Source organism: Octopus bimaculoides, chromosome 24 (assembly GCF_001194135.2).
Source record: "Octopus bimaculoides isolate UCB-OBI-ISO-001 chromosome 24, ASM119413v2, whole genome shotgun sequence".
NCBI lineage: Eukaryota > Metazoa > Mollusca > Cephalopoda > Octopoda > Octopodidae > Octopus > Octopus bimaculoides.
The window spans coordinates 2,448,819-2,449,642 of record NC_069004.1 but is presented as its reverse complement, the minus strand read 5'-3'; positions in this window follow the sequence as shown (position 1 = coordinate 2,449,642).

The following is an 824-nucleotide window of genomic DNA, read 5'->3' as shown; positions in this document are numbered from 1 at the left end:
ATATATAATTATTATTGTTATTATTGTTCAGTAGTTTTGTTTTTATAACGTGCTTTCACTTCACTACCGAGCGCAGCTCTGTGTGCCTTGGGTATGTGCTGTGGTTTGCTGTGATGCTCTTATGGTTACTGTATTGAAAGTGTTTTGCTTAGGATGTGTGCAGTGCCCAGTAGTGCAATTTTCTGTATGTTATATATATTTGCAAGTCCTGGTGTTTCTGTTATGTATTTGTCTGAATATTTCTTTATACCTAAGGCACCTACTATGATAGGAATTGTTTCTGTTTTTAGATTCCACATTCGAGTTACCTCTATTTATTATTATTATTATTATAAATTATTATTATTATTATTATTATTATTATTATTATTATTATTATTATTATTATCATCATCATTGTCATTGTTATTATTATTATTATTATTATTATTATTATTATTATCATCATCATTGTCATTGTTATTATTATTATTGTTGTTGTTGTTGTTGTTGTTATTATTATTATCCATGGATGGAATTTATAGATATTTGAATGCATCGCTACGCGCGTTTCCACAGATTACACGTTTTTTTGTGATCATAGTCCGCATTCCTGAGATGATTGCAATACAGTCTGTAATATCCATAGACATCAGGTGGGCTCTTTGCTCATGCGTTCATTTCTTCAGGCGATATATCATTAAAGTTGGGAGTAACGAAATGTTCAACTGAAGGCGTATGAGTGGCTGTGTGGTAAGTACCTTGCTTACCAACCACATGGTTCCGAGTTCAGTCCCACTGCGCGGTACCTTGGGCAAGTGTCTTCTACTATAGCCTCAGGCCGA